The sequence below is a fragment of the Microplitis mediator genome, chromosome 9 (assembly GCF_029852145.1).
Source record: "Microplitis mediator isolate UGA2020A chromosome 9, iyMicMedi2.1, whole genome shotgun sequence".
NCBI lineage: Eukaryota > Metazoa > Arthropoda > Insecta > Hymenoptera > Braconidae > Microplitis > Microplitis mediator.
Genome location: NC_079977.1, coordinates 5,573,836 through 5,592,566, shown reverse-complemented (window position 1 = coordinate 5,592,566; position 18,731 = coordinate 5,573,836). Strand labels below are relative to the sequence as shown.

The 18,731-nt window shown below is 28.3% G+C and overlaps 1 protein-coding gene across 3 annotated transcripts in view; it reads left to right on the top strand.

Annotated features, from left to right (window-relative positions):
* The window catches only part of LOC130675224 (ecdysone receptor-like), a 121,046-nt gene that overhangs the window by 14,576 nt on the left and 87,739 nt on the right, over window positions 1–18,731 (top strand). For all 3 annotated transcript variants that reach the window (XM_057480791.1, XM_057480789.1, XM_057480790.1), the window contains exon 2: window positions 5,503–6,378. The gene's annotated coding sequence lies outside the window, so the exon portion shown is untranslated. The remainder of the gene's footprint in view (window positions 1–5,502; window positions 6,379–18,731) is intronic.

Sequence of the window (18,731 nt, the reverse complement as noted above, 5' to 3'; positions counted from 1 at the left end):
CGCGTGTGCGCCTCACAAGGTCACTCATAAGTAGCTCAAGTTCAACTAATAGTATTGTATTACGATACCGGAGGTATCTTTTCTTTTTATATAAATATATATGTATATATACTATCTTGTATCTGTATCATTTCATTCATCCTAAAATTAAAAATACAGTACAATCTGGTTGTAAACACACTACGTCCCACTTATTCCTTTCCATGGAAAAACTTTTTACTGTTTGAAGATATATTTCATGTTAATCTGTGTCAAGTGTCTGAAGTTACTCATTATCGGACTATTTTTATCATAAATATTGTAATTACATTTGAGAAATGTATCCTACGAAAGAAAAAAAAATCATCTGTGAAAATATGGGGCCAAGTGTACACCGCTTCATTAGAAATTATTTAAAGTCTTTTTGAAAAAAAAGTCGAAATGACAAAATATCTCTTACTTTTTAATGAGAAAAAATTCTTAACGAAGTAATTAATTTTTACAATTTTAATTGGCGTTAGAACTTTTAATAATTTTAAATTGTATGAAAATTTTAAATATTTTCCCGCCAAGTTTAATTGCATGGAATAAAAAAGTCAATTAAAAAAATTTTTTTTTGTACCACAGCCATATTTTGACTTTTTTTTCATAAGAAATTTAATTGGACACAAACTTGGCTCAATATTTTTAAATGAAATCTATTTTTTGTACAATTCCAGATTTTTTTTTACTAAGGGATGAAAGAAAACTTATAAATTTTTTTTTATTTTCAATTTTATTAAATCAAAAAAATATTACATTTAATATTTCTATAGAAATTGATTCTAAATGCAAAAAAAAAAAATTTGAATGACAAGAATTCGTAATTAAACAAATGATAGAGAAATTTCTAATAAAAAAAAAATGACTTTAATTCGATAGATTCTCAATGAATATTCTAATCAAATACTAATTGCAGACTTCTCAGTACATTAATTACATTTTGAATTAAATTAGTACATTACACACCTGAGATGGAAATTAGAATATTCCGGCCCGGGTGTGTAATTGTCTACCCGAGCCAAAGGTGAGGTTGGCAACCGCCCAGATTTGGATGACCTGCCTTCCTCCGTGTTATCTATACAATTTTCACCAGATCTGTACACGGAAAAAAAAATAGTAGTGGCTATTCTCTGGGATAGTACTGAAGACTTTCTGTTAAAAAAAAAAATTTTAGACAGTACTGTATGCTATCTAGACTGTATCCACTACTATCTAGACTATATCCACTACTGTCCGAAATAGTACTCAGTACACAGAGAGAAATGTCAAGTAAATATGCCTATGCAGCATAGTAATAATCACATCACTCTATAGTTTGTATAAGCAGTCACATAAGAGCGGTGTGACACAAACTATAGAGTGATGTGATTATTACTATGCTGCATAGGCATATTTACTTGACATTTCTCTCCGTGTACTGAGTACTATCCCGGACAGTAGTGGATATAGTCTAGATAGTAGTGGATATAGTCTAGATAGCATACAGTACTGTCTAAAATTTTTTTTTTACACAAAGTACTCAGTACTATCCCAGAGAGTAGCCACTACTATTTTTTTCCGTGTACCTGAAAGTTAAAATTTTTGTATTTGCTTGCGAGAAAAATGGCGCATGCGCCAATTTTTTTTATCTGTTTTCTCATGAGAGAAAAGTACGACTTTCTTACCGTTAAACAGGGCAAGAATTTAAACTCAGCGCAGTTATGATGAAATAATTGTATGTATCACGTCGATGAATTCTTGCGATAATAATATATATTATTGATAATTATCAACAAATTAATTTTTTCCATTGAAAAAAAATTTATTGTAAGACTATTATTTTCTCTTCGCATGCACAGTTAGAAATTTTGTGTTAAATTAAACACAAATCGTGTGGTGCAAACGGTCTGCACATGATGCGGACATTTTCTTGGGTCAAGTAAAAATTTTTTGCACCACGAAATCTTTTTTTTTTCTGTGTAGCAGTCGAAAAAATCACAGATTTAAAAAAAGGAATAATTTTTTTAAAAAAATGATTCATTTTATAGTTTCTTATTTAAAATTTTTATTTTGTCGTAAATTTTGTGCACATGGTGATGTCTCGTCTATTTAAAATATTTAACATTTTAGCAAGACTATTATAAGAAAATGTACGTGTGTTAAATATCATCAGGGGAATGAGAGTTAACCAGCTGTCCGGAAGTGTTCTATTTTGTATTCGTGCCTGTCTTTTCTTCCCTTCCATTCTATATTTTTCCCTTATCTCAAATACTTCTATTTTCATTTATATCCACAACCTCCCTTCATATATACCCTCATACTTCACAGAAAATTATCCGATCCAGCGATGATTTTTCTTCTATTATATACTTAATAAATCCCCGACAGAAAATGAATTCTATAATAAATAAAACTCAATAGATTTTTTTCAATTTCGAATATCACACATTTCATTTTTTTTTTTATCAAAATCAAATAAACAGAAACGATTTTTTGGCGCCAGAATTTTTCTCTATGAATTGAAGACAAAAATTTTCTTCGGACTGGAAAAATTTTTTAGCGCGAAAATTCAAAAAATTATTTTTCGCTCCAAGAAAATTTTATTTTCAATTTCAAATTCAAAAAATTTTTCGGGTTAAGTAAAAATTTTTTGTGCCACAAAATTCTTTTTTTCTGTGGATATTTTCAAAAATTAAACTCTTCAATGTACTCACTAGTGTCTTATTATCTCATTAATAATTAATATATATAAATATATCATTGGTTTAATTAAAAAATAATAAAAACATTAATTCTAAGACCCATTGCCCTGGATAACTCGACGTTACCGTAGGTCTGAAACTTGATGGCGTGTCTCTGTTATTTTCTTTCATTTCTTACTTACACTTTGTCATGTACAAACTCAAGTACAAGTACAAGGTACAAATACAATATATATACATATATATGTATATGAATGTGTGAATGGGTAAAAGTGCATGCAGGCTCATCGTTTCGACCGTGTCTTCGTCACGCACGTGTTCTCACCGCCCCTTTTACCAACGAGTATTTTAGTATAGGGGCCGCCGTAATGTCTGTCTATATAAAATTTACGTGTAAAATTTACTGTTGGTATATATATGAGTATGAATATGTAGTTGTAGTTGTTGTAAAGAGTCATCGTTGGGTATGTAACGAGAAGAGAAGCATTATGGGTTGATGTAAAAAGAGGGTTTTAACTTAAAAATAACAAAAAGACCCCTTATATATATGTATATATATATATATTTAGTATATGAACGTTATATTACTTCGAGATTTCTTGTTTCATTCTCAGTACATCCAACATAACGCGAGTCTTTAAACTTTAAACTGCTTTAAACTACCACAGAGAACGAGTGAATAAATATGTATATATATGTATGTATATATGTATATATATATTCAAGTAGAGTGGATATATAGAAGCTCCATATTATCGGGTAATACACTGTAACTTGGGGCTTCCTAAAAGGCGTTCAGCCGTGAGACCATTGATATATACTCGGATTTAATTCTCTGAGGGCACGTGGGAAAATATATAAAAAAATTTATATATATATTTTTTTATAGTAAACAAAATGGAAAAATTTCTATAGATGTTGGTGTCGACGGAAATTTAACATCTGGATTTATTATATTTTCATTTTTCAGTATATGTATATATGTATTTATAATATTGCAATTTTATTTTACTTTGTCCCCTTTCCGGACCATGAATCTCTTTGGAAATTACGTAAGAGTATTTCAGGTTTTATAATCATTGCCTAGTCGTAAATCAAATCCGGAGTGCAAATGAAAGTAAATAGTAAATAAAAATGGGTGGGTCAGCGCAATTATTTAAATTAATGATTATTTTAGAAGTAATTTATATAATTTATGTAAATGTCAAAGAAGTTCAAATGTGTAATATATAAATTTATATCGTTTGGTTCACTGAAAAAATTTTGGTGTAAAAATGGACACTGAGAATTTTACACGGTGTTGTAAAATAATGGTGTAAAAATTCCTCGGTGTAATTTGAACACGGTGTAATATACTTTTTTTACACCATTCAGTATTACTCGTTATAATTTTGATTTTACACAATATTTGGTGTAATTCTCACACCAAAATTTTTACACCGAGTCACTACGCTGAGGCTATACACTCACACTAACACTACACTAAGGCCAAAAATTTTTTACAGTGTCGTTGTCATTGAAATTTAAAAATTTTTAGGGATATAAGTTTTTCATATAAATAAAAAATATATCTAATCATTAAAGCATAGATGAAATATTTTTAAGAATTTTTCGTGGCAATTTGAATTATTATGTTGTCACTTCCTGTTGGGGTTCCAAATCTAAAAATAATTCTGTGAAATTTCATCATTGACTTTTATATGTCTGTATTAACACGTGTTTGTTATCTTAATTTGTAGGTCTATCAATTTTTTAACACCTATATGGTAATTTTAGTAAAGATGAAAAGATTTCCGAATTTGTGAGGTGTAAAGAGAGCCGAGTAAAATGGTAACGCTGAAAAAAAATTCATTTTGTAAATCTTTTATACTCTAAAAGTTCGCCATTTTGCCCGGAAATAAAAAAAAAGTTGTCTGATTGAAATTTAAAATTAAGAAATATTTTATTTCAGTTTTTAAAAGAAGCAAGAAGTAAAAAAATTTAATGAATAAAAAATTAATTATTCTTAAAAATTTCTACCAAATATAATCATTACATTAAAACTAAAGTAAGGACTCTGTCTACACTGGAAAAAATTCGGAGTGATCACGGATTTTAATTCACTAAGTCACTCAAAATTTAAAAAAAAATCACTGCGCATGCACAGTAAACAAGGAGCTTGTTTTTTTCAGCGGAGTGATTTGGGTTTCATTTAAATCCGCATTTACTTTGATTCGGAGTTTTAATATGAAAACAAATTTTTTCTTTAAGAGTGAATTTCACTGCGACCTGGAGTTTTGATAGCAAATTAAATTCCTCTTCGGAGGGAATTTCACTCCGAGGGGGTTAAAGAAATAAACGTTCATCCGCTTCGCATTCACTCCGGATCTAATCCGTGTTCACTCTGCAAGTTTATTTATGGTATACACTGTAAAAAATCGGGAGTAAATTCGGAGTGAATACGGATTTTCTTTAAATCCGAATTTACTCCGTTACTCGGAGTTTGTAAAAAAATTACTCCGGTGTAAATCAGGAGTGTTTTTTCAGCGTAGTGATCTGGATTTCCTTTGAATCCGCATTCACTCCGACTCCGAGTTTCAATATTAAAATAAATTCCCCTTCGGAGTGAAATCCACTGCGAGGGGACTAAATAAATAAACAGTCATACTTCGCGTTCGCTCCGCGAATTTTTGAAGAGTGACAACTAAAAATTGTTAATTTTTTTGAAAAAAAAATCTGACATATTTTGACATTTTTTTTTCTTTAGCTTTCTTATATATAATAAATTTTGCTAAATAAATTTAAAATTTTTTTGTTGCAGACGTTGGATATTGAATTGACGAAACCAAAAAAAAATAATTTATAATTTGGAAATGTGGCTCAGTGGCGAAACACGAGGAGGTGATAATTATTTCTGACCTTGCGTTTGTTGGATCCCGAATATAAGCTCGTGGATTCCATAATATTATTGATTATAAAATCAACTAAATATAAAACTATAAGCATAATAATTGCATAATAAATCTTAGAAGCGTTACAAATAATCATAATAATATATATATAAATATATATAATAATAATAATAACAAAATACGATTAAAGAAAAAATAATTACCGCGATTAGTTATAATATTAACTAATATATATATAATACATAAATATACATTATTATATATACCTTCTACCTTGAGATAAAATACCTCGTACCTACAAGTACCTTCAAACATCTACCTTTCACAGCGCAATAGTGCCTGGGTCACTAAATTTAAAAAAATAATAATAATAATAAATTAGCAAAAATTGTTACAGAAAAAATTTCATTAAAAATATTAAATCTCAATTCTGATATAATCTGTTGCATCTCTTTATATGAAGTAATAAATTTTTGAAAAATTAATTACGCGCATTCATGCGTTTGCGCGGTGTAAATATTTAAATAATTAAAGCTGATAATTTAAAGTGAATTAATTAATAAATAAGAAATAATAATAAACTTTCCTCAAAACACTTAATTGAACCAGGACAGCCAAGTACCTGCAGACAAATATATTTATAAAAATTTAAAACAATACTTCAACAAAAAAAAAGTAGTGGCTAAAGTTGATACTTAATCTTTGAGGATTTTTGTGAAATTTGTGGACATTGGTGTCATTCTGCTGCTTATAGTTCTACGGATACTTTAATGCAAATTATTTCGGTGAGTAATCATCACTTTTATTATTTTTTATTTTTTAACTGATCAATTTTATTTTTATTGATTTTTAATTTTTTTATGCTCAGAAAAGAAAGATTTTTTGGCGCTAAAAATTTTTATTCGCCCCAAGGTAATTTTTTCCTAGCCCAAGAAATTTTTTTACGACGATAATGAATTTTCTAAGAGCAAGGAAAAACTTTTTGAGTCAATAATTTTTTTCTTGTCTCAAGAAAATTTTTGTGTTCAATTTATAATACAAAAAAATTCTTAGGCCCAGAAATTCTTTTTTTCTGTGCAGAAATAGAAGATTTATTGGCGCGAAAAATTTTTACTCGCCCCAAGAAAATTTTTACTTGCCCCAAGAAATTTTTCGCATTATAAATTAAAAACGAAAATGTTCTGAAGGCGGAAAAAAATTTTCTTGGGCCAAGAAAAATTTTCTAATCTTAAGAAAATTTTTGTTTTCATTTTAAAATACGAAATTTTTTTTGCGCCAAGAAATCCTTATTTTTGTATGCATACATATATATTTGTTTAAATACATTTTGAAATTTCAAACAAGAAAAATATATACGCAGATAATTTTATGGTAAAAATAACCCATAAATTTTAGGTAACGAGGGACAATTAAATATTTTGAATAATTTTACTACTTGTTCAAGTTATTTTTAATAGAATTAAATTAAAATATACTCTGAAATATGATTATTTTTACTTTGTCACATAGTAATATTTATCATTCATCAACAAAATCTATCACTTTATTTTAATATTTAAAAAAAAAACTCCGTGCAATAGAAACTTTATAAAATAAAACTTAAAAATGAAAACTCTTCTGTAACTTTGTACTACACAGCATAGTAATTTTATAAAAAAATCATTCTAATTCGAGTTTGTTCGTAGATATTCGGCTCTTTTCGTTTATTCTCGTACTAATAGGTTAGAATTAAGCACTCGAGTATACATTTTAAATATATATCGTTTTTATTTTTATTTTAACGAATATTTAACTAAATATTCTGCTTTAGAATTAACAATTTGACCGTACAGTTGACAGGAATTTCAAAAAAAAAATTAATTACGTTGCTTGGTTAAAATTACTATGCACACCTTAAATTCTGTTGAATGTATATTAAAAATTTCTACATTATCGGCAATTTTCCGTAATTTCATACTCTCTTAATATTGTTACCATAATCATTTATCAATGAATTTTTAATACAAAAAATTTTAAAAATGATCTAAGTGTACTCGAGAAGTAGAAAAGTAGTGCGCAGATGACATTTTACTGCTAAAATTTCTTGAAATCCAATTGTTTTGTTACAAAAAACTAAATAGACAAAAGATAATTCAATTTTTTTAACGATTTCTCTTCACGATATTTGAAGTCTGTATCCTGTAGAGTCTGTAGACATTCTTCGAGTGAATGTGTACACTACTATACGTAAATTTTGTAACAGTCTCTCTTATACATACATACATACATACATCATCGTATTGTATATAACTATAGTTCTAACGGATGGAATGGCATATCCACGATCACTGTTGTACGTGACGGATTCACGTCGCTTCACGGCGTCTACGTCGACGAGTGGCACATGATTTGCATTTTAAAATGTCTATTTGATTCTTAGAATTATAAAGGCATAATTGATACTTTTTTTTTTATTGTTATAAAAAACAATTTCTTTATACGCGATAAAAAAATTAATTTTTTTATTTGCCATTTAAAAATTTTTTTTTTTTAAATTACAGTAAGAAATTTCGTGTTAAATTCAACACAAATCGTGTGGTGCAAAGGGTCTACACAAATTTTTGTGTTAATTCAACACATTGCGTTTGTGTTGACCTTTACACAAATTTTATGTTAAATAATTGAACACAAAATCTGTTATTTTGACAGAAAATTTGGGTAAATTTAACAGACTTTTCGTGGGAAAATTAATTAATATATATAAGCACACAACCTAACCAACTCAAGTATACTGATCTACCCTTAGTACACCTTTTGTCAATTTAGTAAACAATTAGTTCGATTTTCTGTGATTTTTCTAAAAAACGGAGCTATGAATTATCCTCCCGTAAAATGAGAATAAAAAATCATTGAACTTGATCATAAAAATATTAAAGTTATCTATGATTATATTTAATTGTAAATCAATTATAATCCAAGTTTCCTTGCAGACAATGCTGCTAAAATGCTTTGCTTGGTTACAGTAATGAAAAAACGCGCGGTAGTGTTTAGCTAAACAACACAAATTTTGTGTTAATTTTCGAATAACACAGAAATGTGTAACATTACAGATTTTCTAATCATTTAACATAAAAAATCAGTTAAAGTAAAATAACACAAACGTCTGTGTTGAATTAACAGAGTTCTGTGTTGAAAATCAACACAAAAAATTTAACCAAATCATTTTTTAACACAAATACACAAAATTTCTAACTGTGTAAAAATAAATAAATATATCATACACTGTTCAAAATCACCGGGGTAAGTTCAAGTGGTGTAGGTGTTGAAATCGGCGGTGTTAAATTTCAACACCGAAATCGGTGTGAAAATAACGCCGCAACCGGTGTAAATATTCTGTACCGGTGTTAAAATAACGCCGCCACTGGTGTAGATATTCTTTACCGGTGTTAAAATATTTTACTTTGTGAATTTTTTACTTACTCGATCACTATACACAGTAAAAAATATTGTGTATTTGTGTCGAAAACGGTTTGTGTTAAAAATTGTAGTGTTAAACTAACACAAAGTTTGTGTCACTTTATTTTGTAACATAAAAAATGTGTTATACACTCTTTATTAACACATTTTGTGTGTTATTGTGGAATTCTTTGCGCCCTCTTGTGGCGATATTTCAACAGAATCTTTGTGTCGAAATTTCAACATAATCTTTGTGTCGAAATTTCAACAGAAATTTCGTGTCAACCGTTTTTAACACACAAACTGTATTGATTTTACACAATATTTTTTACTGTGTACTTGTTAATAAATGATATTTTTTATTAATTTTCATAAAGAACCGACATTTTTTGTGTTTTATAATCTTTAAAGTTAATACTCCAAGCAGGCAGAGTTTACCCCGCTTTTACACCGATATTACTTCGCTTTTACACCGGTATTTTAACATCGCCGAATTACGCCTTTTACACCGGTGTAATTTCATTTTAACACCGAGTGGAGTTAAAATAAGTCCATTTTTAACACAGCTCTTTTTACAGTGTACTTAAATTTATTATTAATTTCAAAAACGTTATGCCTTAAAGAAAACATTTTTGTCGTTATGGAATCACATATGTGTCAGTATTTTATGACTTCCATAATGATAATTTTAATAACACTAATATATATATTAGATATATACAGTGAATAAAAACGAGCCAAATGAGCACGGGGTCGACGTATCGACATAAATGTATAGTCTACATAGACAGCTAATCGTCAAGTTGCTTTTTCTTTTACATATGTATATATATATTTTTGAAAGACAAGCAATGATGTGATGTATGGTATAGTCGTGTGGAGAAAAGACGAGGTGGAAGCGTCTGGCATCAACATACTGGCTATTAAAAGTCTACATGTAAACTCTCTGAAACTACACACTTTGCATTGTTTTATGTTCTAGTCATTGGTGGGCGAGAAAAAAATATTTTTCTCATTTAAACATCTATTTTAATAGCATTCAAAAAAATTTATTATTTAATTAGCATTATTATTATTATTTTGTAGGGAAAAAAAAATTTTTTAGTATGCAAATTTACTATAGATAAATATTTATTTTTTTTCCGCGTCAAGAATTTTTGTTGCTAATGAAAAAAGTGTAGGGAAAAATGTAGACTGCAACCAGACGAGCTGGAATGAAAATCAATACGCACTCCCTCACTGTGAAACTTTTCAGTCTTTTTTATTTAAATATTTTTTATCTTATGACAGCGTTCATTTAATTTTAAAATAATTATCAATAAAAAAAAAAAAAAATTATTCCGATAAAATGAAAAGGAAATTGAAAGGATGGAAAGTAAAAAAAAAAATTAAATATCGTCATTGTATTTGCGAAATTTTTTGTTGCAAACTCGAAACCTTTTATGGAGTCGATTGTGATTTTCGGATATATCTTTGATTGCCTTTTATGGTGACATACAACAACTCGAATTTATTTACTCGAGATTTAGTAACATGACTTTTGATTTCTCTGGATAAAATTAATAGGTGACCTGTAGATTTATTTATCCATTTATTTTTACGTAACATTTTTTTTTTAAGTTAAAAATTTATAGGCAATTAAATGTGAATCGTTTAGTTGAGAAAACTCGTATATTCAAAGTTCTTTACTTTCTAGGAGAGACAAAAAATACTTTTGATATAACAAATATATAGTGGACTAGAAATTTGAAATATAATTTTAGAAATTTAAATAAAAAAAATTGAGTATTTTCTATTTAAAAATGAAATATTAATAGAATGTAAATTTGCTTATGGAATTTCTCAAATAAACGATTCACTTACAATTAATAAATTAAATAGTTTTTTTAATAATTAACATTTTTACTGCAATTTTGTGTATAAAGGTTTAATTAAAAAATTCTACAGGACATTAAATTTATGGTGTTTCTAAAATAAATTATATTTTGTCCCCTGATTATTTGATATTGATGCTGCCCATACAAAAAATATATATCCGGATATATCCAGGCCAAACTGCATAAATGCGACATATATAAATCTCTCATATATGCAGTTTGGCCTGGATATATATTTTTTGCGTATGGGTTTACTACAACTTTTCTAATTTTTGAAATTTCAAAATATAAAAAACCATAAAATCTATAGATTATAAATAGAATTATTTAATTCGTGACACTGTAAAAAATCGGGAGTAATTTCGGATTTTATTTAAATCCGAATTCACTTCTGGAGTTCCAGATTTTTAGAAAAAAAAACCCTTTGGATATGAATAAATTCAGAGTTGATTTTTCGGCGGGAATTTCGGAGTGATCTGATTTATTTAAAAATCCGCATTTACTCTGATTCAAAGTTTCAAAATAAAAATAAAAATAAAAATAAACAATCCAGAAAACCGAATCGTATAAAAATTGATTTACTCCATTTTCTAGTTGTCATAAAAAAACAGGTGGAGCCACACTTCTACCAATTTTTATTTACCCGACTCTGGATTACGGGATCTCCCAATACTTAATTCGACATCAAATTTTTTAATCACCAATAATTCTTAATTAATAAATTCCCAACAAACTTCTGCCAGGCCGAAAAATCAAAAATTAAAATTTCCAATTTCGGATAATTATTAAGCAGAATTACTTCTTATCGACCGAGTTAAGATTTTTTCCCGAGACCTGGGCGCGAACCCTAGTCCTCGGAGTTTCCGACAGGTCCTTCATCTAAGCTATCAGACAACTTATAAATAAATACCGTCACTAGATAAAAATCTACGAGTTATCAAAGTAATGAGATTTAAATTGATTGGCAGAAATAATAGACATCAAGGGAAGGGAATATAAAAAAAGTAGCGGAAACAAATATATATATATATATATATAGATACACAATATAACGTATAGTGTAAAGGAAATGTGGAACCGATATTATGGAGTAAAATGTTGCTCAGGGATTATTTAGTCCAGTATATAGATACGTCTCTCATAGTCGTGTGCCGGCGCCGAGGGGATCGCATCGCATCTTGAATAATAGAGACCGTTCTATTTATGCCATGAAATCAATACACGCCTTCTATACATCATCCAGCAAAGCATTCGCGAGAATGGCTGTGTGTTGGGTGGAAATAAGAGAGTCCATAATACATACTATATATATATAAATATTAAAAAATACAGCATATACATTTACACATGATAGTACATATATGTAAAAAAAAAGTTAAGAAAAATTACTCTAAAAGACTAAATATAGTGACGGTTGGAGATGTCATATCATGATGTGAGTTGTGAGTGCAGCGACGCGTTTTACTTGTGATATGAATTCACCAATCTACGGACACTTTATACTCATATATGATAATAGGGTAGCGTATAGACATACCGACACCCTTCCCGCCTACCCGACTCTGTTTCTATTCAAACTGTGTTGTATATATATGAAAGAGTCACTACACTGCACATTACACACTAGCGACAACCGACATATCATATATTATATATATGTATAATAGTCAACGCGTTCGATAACCTGTCTCTCGGTCACTGGTTCGTTCTTTTATAATTAAAAATTTTACATTGAAAAAAAGAATAATTTTCTTTACATATTTATTTAGGGGGGGGGGGGGGGGCTTAAAATTTTACAGAAAAAGTTTTTTAAAATTTTTGAACATTCCAAAATCATTTTTGGGCCGTTCATAAAATACGTTCGCACTTATAGAGGGGGGGAGGGATCGCTGACTTGATAAGGGGGGTCGAGGGGTCTCAGGGAACGTGACCGCTTATCAAACAATTTTGCAAATTTTTCCCTCAGTTTTTTTCAATTTTCTTTTTTTGCTATAGAAAGTCATTCGTTTCATATGTGTAAATATACATATATTTTTATGATACTGAATTTGGCGGATGTCTGATAATTTTTAGATTTTTGTTAAATCGACAAATCATAAAAAAAAAATATTGGAAAAAATTGCACTTATAGATTTTTGAATTTTCTACATGTGCATATATTTTTTTTTTTTTTTATTTGCAATCGAATGTTAAAAATGAAAATCCAAAAATTGCTAATTGTCAACTTCAGAATTATCATATTTTTATGTATATATTTCCGTTAATCGGGGGGGGGGATCTATTTGTGACGCAATATTGATGAGGGAGATCGCAGAAAATGTGACATAGTGTGACAAAGGGGGGTAGGGGGTCTAAAATGGTCAAATTTTGCGTGTATTTTATGAACGGCCCCTTTGTGAATATAATTGATCATTATTTTGAATTTTTTTTAAACTTTTTTTAAAATCGAGCTGATAAAAACTTGAAAAATTTTTTTCTTTCTTTGCATCCAATAATTATGGAAAATTCAACTTTTCTTTATGAAAATTCCTTGCAAGAAAATTCAATTTAATATCCAGAAAAATTTTCGTTACCTTTGAGGGGGTGGCTCATTTTGCCCGCAAAAAATGAAAACTTTTTTTTAACCGCAGCTCAAAATTTTTTCTAGTCACTTTGAATATCATTAAAAAGAAAAGACTTGACTTCCCCCCCCCCCCCACATATGTAATTTAGTATGATACTGAAATGAGCTGACGTCTAATAATTTTTGGATTTTTTTTTAAAACGATTCAAAAAAAAAATATTCAAAAAAATTGCACCTATAGTTTATTAAATTTTCTACATGTGTATATTTTTAGTTTTTTTTTTTTTTAATTGAATCGTTGGAAAAAAAATTCGAAAATTCTCAATTGTCTGCTAACTTTAGTATCATATTGAAGTTAGCAGACGTCTGACAGTTTTTGAATTTTTTAAAAAACGATTAACCAAAAAAGAAAAATATTTTGAGAAATTGCACCTACAGTTTATTAAATTTTCTACATATGTATATTTTTAGTTTTTTTTTTTTTTGTAATTTATTTGTTAAAAAAAAAATCCGAAAATTTGTAACTGTCTGCTAACTTCAGGATCGTACTTCAAAATCACAATTTAGTTTCTTTAAATATAAAATATTTATTTCCATTGAAAATTATGTACATGTTTCTTTTTTTGTAATGTATATTTAAAGTTACACATTAGTTATGCGTTAATGTCAAAAATAAAAGTAATTTAAAAGCTTGAGATTAAAACAAGTCCCTGAAGATGATTAGCTCGACGAATCGTAAATCCACGTCCACTTTTCACCTTAAGACTCGACACTAAGGGATCCGTGAGTTTATGTCTCACATCCTACGGTTTATATTCATGATTTAATGACAGCATCTGTGTGACTTAAATCATCACAAAAATTTAACTTAAATAAACATTAAGAATTTAATAGATTAATGAAACGTTTTTTATTTTTTTTTTAAACAAAATAATTTTTTTATTTATTTAAATTGCTGCGAATTTATTTTAAGCCAAATGACGGGTATATTGAGATAACTCGGTGTACATGCGAACACATAAGTGTATGAAGAAAAAGTATGTGGGTAAAAGGGGACGTGCGTTATCCGCTTAGGGCAGGTCGCGGACGCGTCTCTAAATCACCGTGAGCCCGCAATTACCCGCCCGGAAATAGACGGCTGCCGAGGGATAAATAAACTCTCGAGTGCGTTGTGCGACGCGTCTCTGTGTTTGCAAAAAAAAATGACTAAAAAAACAAAATGAACAAAAAAACATTTTAAGACATCTTGCACTTGAAATGTCTCGTGACTTTTTTCAGCGGCAACAAAAAATAACACTCTATTTATTATACTAATGTAGAACAAAATAACTAAAATAACTTTGTTCTGTTTGTTTTTTATTTTTTATGCTGACCTGTGTTGGGTTTAATATTGATATGATATAAAAAAACATTGGAGAAAGACAGAAATTACGTGCACAATAATATGTGTACAGTAATAACGATCAATAGTACACGTACCTTATTCTCAACGGAGTAAGTCATAGTCGGTAGTATAACTAAAGAAAATTATTAGCAAAGGTCACGAACGCTTTTTTACACAACAATAAATCAATAACCTCACTTACATATATAAATATATAGATTTTTATTTAACAAATATTCAAAATCGGACTGTTAGTTTTTATTTATGCATCGCCGACATTAATCTTTAGAATAAGAACCGTAATTGCAATGAAATTTGAAAAAATTTGTATGTTATGCGACCATATGTGATTTTGACACACGTTAATATCAATAGAGATATTGTTTATTAGACTAGGCCAAAAAAATCGACTTTTTTTTTTCGATAGTGTGAAAATATTATTCCTGATGACCAAAAAAATTTGAATCTAAATCAAAACGACTTCAATAACCTTGAATAACTTTCGAAGGAGTGAATTTAGCAAAAAATGTTAAGAGACCTTTTTTGTAGAGCATTAAATTTCCTTTAAGAATAGGTATTTTGACTAAAAAAAATTTTAATATTTCTAGTAGTTACAAAAATTCAAAATAGAAACAAAGAATTTAAAAAACAAATCAATGTTTAAGGTACGGTTACAAAGAAACGGCTAGTTTTACGTCAATTTACTAAGAGAGATTTTTTGTAGGGAATTCAATTTCCTTTAAGTATATACATTGATTAGATTTTTCAGATAGATGATTTACAAGTTTTGGGTAACAAATGAAATTTCTGTCAAAAAACTAATAGTCGTAACGATACACCTCTTAATATCAATATTAAGGGCTCAAACTTGCACAAGGATTTTCTTTCATACAATACAATAAATAAATATACATATCTATATATATATAAAAATGAAATATTAATTTGTTATGTATTTTGAAAGCATTGGCTCCAACATGAAAAAAATTAAATTCTTGTGTTCATTAATTATGCTAAATTTCATCATATATATGTATATATTTACATATAAGAAAACCGTCAGACTCTACATCAACAAAAAAAAAAAATTTTGTTTTTGTAACATAAAACATGCATAAATATTATTCTTTTTTTAATGTTATCTTAGTTAAAAATACATAGATGAACTTGGTTTCAAAACAAAAACATGGACAAAAAATAATTCCACTTTTTTATAAACTACATTTCTATCCCACTGAAAATCGTAATAGTTTTGAATCCCAAAGATTATTTATTTTTTCATACAACTATACAAAGTACATATATTAGACTGTTTAAAAAAAAAACGACTAATTTTTTATTTCTTCATTATATCGAAAATATTGTTGAATATGACATTTGAGCTCTTAATATTAAAATTAACAACTCCCGCATGGCAATTTTCAATTTCCCGTTTGAATAACATGCTCTCTAAAAATGAATCAGTGAAATTCACTTCAAATTAGTGAATATTCACTGGGAACCAGCTATAAGTATACCACTGGTTGAATTAGTGGTATACTTATAACTGTAGAAATAGTGACTATCCACTGATTCGCGAGAATTTCACTAATTCATTTTTAGAGAGTGGGGAAATTTTTTTTTAAACATTTGAATTTTATCACTCATCAGCGAATCAGTGTATCGGAAAAAACAATGACTACTTTTGTTGAAAATTTAACGCTCTACAAATAATGTCTCTTATCAGTTTTCGAAAAATTTAAATTTTCAAAAGTTTTTCAAGTAAATTCTAGTCTTATTTGACTTTTTCGGCAATACTATCAAATTTATCATAAAATGTCATACAATCTTTTTTGTAGACAATTTTATTTCCGACAAATTATCTCAGTTAAAGTTTTTCGAAATTCCGCATTGTTTTCTAGTTATTTCCATTTTAATGTCAAGCTTTTAAAAAAAATTGTGTTCTCATCGATTTCAAGAGCTTGACGTTAAAATAGAAATAACTAAAAAACTATACAGAATTAGAAAAAATTCTATCGAGGTGATTTGTAGGAATTGAAATTGTCTACAAAAAAAATATTTTGACATTTTATGATAAATCTGATAGTATTGCCGAAAAAGTCAAATAAGACTAGAATTTACTGCGAATCCAACTTTGACCTTGAATAACTTTTGAAAATTTTAATTTTTCGAAAACTGATAAGAGACATTATTTGTAGAGCGTTTAATTTTTAACAAAAGTAGTCATTGTTTTTTCCGATACACTGATTCGCTGATGAGTGATAAAATTCAAAAGTTTAAAAAAAAATTTCCTCATGTTATTTAAACGGGAAATTGAAAATTGCCATGCGGGAGTTGTTAATTTTAATATTAAGAACTCAATCGTCATATTCCACAATATTTTCGATATAATGAAGAAATAAAAAATTAGTCGTTTTTTTTTAAACAGTCTAACAAATATATATGTTTTTATAATAAAAAATTGATTTACAATAATCAATTACGATTATAATTAATTACGATCGTGTAAACCGTTGAGAAAACGTATAAATGAATCATTACTATAATTAACAATAAAGTAATAAAAATAAATGATTATTTCGTTATTGTTATCAAGTTAAAAGAGTTAAATTCATATATACAACAACCGTAGAATATACAACAGCAACAACAAGCTATTTAAAATTAACTTTAAATTATAACCGCACAGCAGTTATAATATCAAGAGAAAGTTATAACTAAATAATAACTTTAAGTATTTTTTAATTTTCATTGTTTACTTAAATGAAGTCAAAAAGTCATGAGAATCTTTTACAATTATTGTCAGCACCAGTCTATCATTATTATTTTCATTATCATTATCATTATCATTTTTCTTTTTTTTTCTATTTATTTATTTATTTTTATTTTATTGTCGAGTATAGACAGCGACGAGAATAATAATTCGTTAACGGAATTTATTAAAGTTAAATAATCGTTTGTCTGTAATATATACGTATATATATATATATATATATGCATATACTAAATAAAAAAAAGACTTTGAAAGCTAGTATATATGTAGTGTACAACTATCACGCGAAACTTGTCGTCTATCAAGAACAGACAACTGGCAAAGACCTGTGGAAAACGTCGCGCACAGTTTACCCTCACGTCTTACAGCCTGCACACACTATACAAAGTGCATCCAATGAAATATTCAGTACTTCTTCCTGCGAGAATTGCATCGCTTTGCCAAGTGAATCGTTGCCTATCCTAAAAGATTGCCAAACGTCTTCATATTACCGCTACGCAATATTTTTTAAGTAAAATTCATTTATTTTCTCTACTTAATCACTGCTTTTATTAAACAATATCACTAAGAAAAATTGGGACAAAAAATTGACAAATTTTCATTATGCTGTCGACCAAATTTGGAACAGGAAGTCAAGTCGTCAAAAATTATGCTGCACTATAATTAGTATTGTGAGCTTCTATAAATTTGTTATTTTCAATTATAACTCCTAATTTAGACGAATATTCATTACAATTTATCAATGTTTTAAGTGTATAATAATTTTTGTAGGGTAGCATAATTTTTGGCAGCTTAACTTCCTGTTTCAATCTTGGTCGACAGCACAATAAAAATTCGTAGATTTCTTAGCCCATTTTTCTCCGTGTACAAGCAATTTTAGGAATTATACTCTCTAATCATGAATAAGTGAAATAAGTGAAATATTCATATACCTGAAGATCGGAACGTTTTTCACGCAACGAAAATGAAAATAATTCATGAAATTTGTGTCTAAAGGCGAATTTAGGGGTAGTTGGGGGTGGCCTGTCATTTTCAGGTGACGTGCGAAACATTTCCGAAATCTAGATCCAGTAGATTTTTTACTTTTCATTTCTTTTTTCTTATTT